Genomic DNA, 356 nt, shown 5'->3' with positions numbered 1-356 from the left:
TTCCATGGCCTGTCAATGGGGTGGGTACGGGGTTCTGGTCTCCCCCAGCCCATTAACGGGGTGGCTCTGGGGGCCCAGTCCCTCCTGGCTCAATAGCGGGGTGCTTAGGGTCCCCCGTGGCCTTGAAATTGGATGGGCACGGGGTCCTGGCCCCTACAGCCCGGCGCTTGGGTGGGCACAGGGGTCCCAGCCCCCTGTAGCCTGACGTGGTTGTGGGCACAGGGTCCTGTCCCCCGTCCAGCCCTCCCAGGCTCAGTCCCTGTCCCCGCTCCCCAGGATGTGGTGGCCCACGCTGCTGGCCCTGCTGGCCCCCGCGGCGGTGGCCCAGCTGCACCCCGGGCGTGAGCTGAACACCC

The sequence above is a fragment of the Aptenodytes forsteri genome, unplaced genomic scaffold (assembly GCF_000699145.1).
Source record: "Aptenodytes forsteri isolate BGI_AS27 unplaced genomic scaffold, ASM69914v1 Scaffold276, whole genome shotgun sequence".
Classification (NCBI taxonomy): Eukaryota; Metazoa; Chordata; class Aves; order Sphenisciformes; family Spheniscidae; genus Aptenodytes; species Aptenodytes forsteri.
This window is presented reverse-complemented; position numbering follows the sequence as displayed.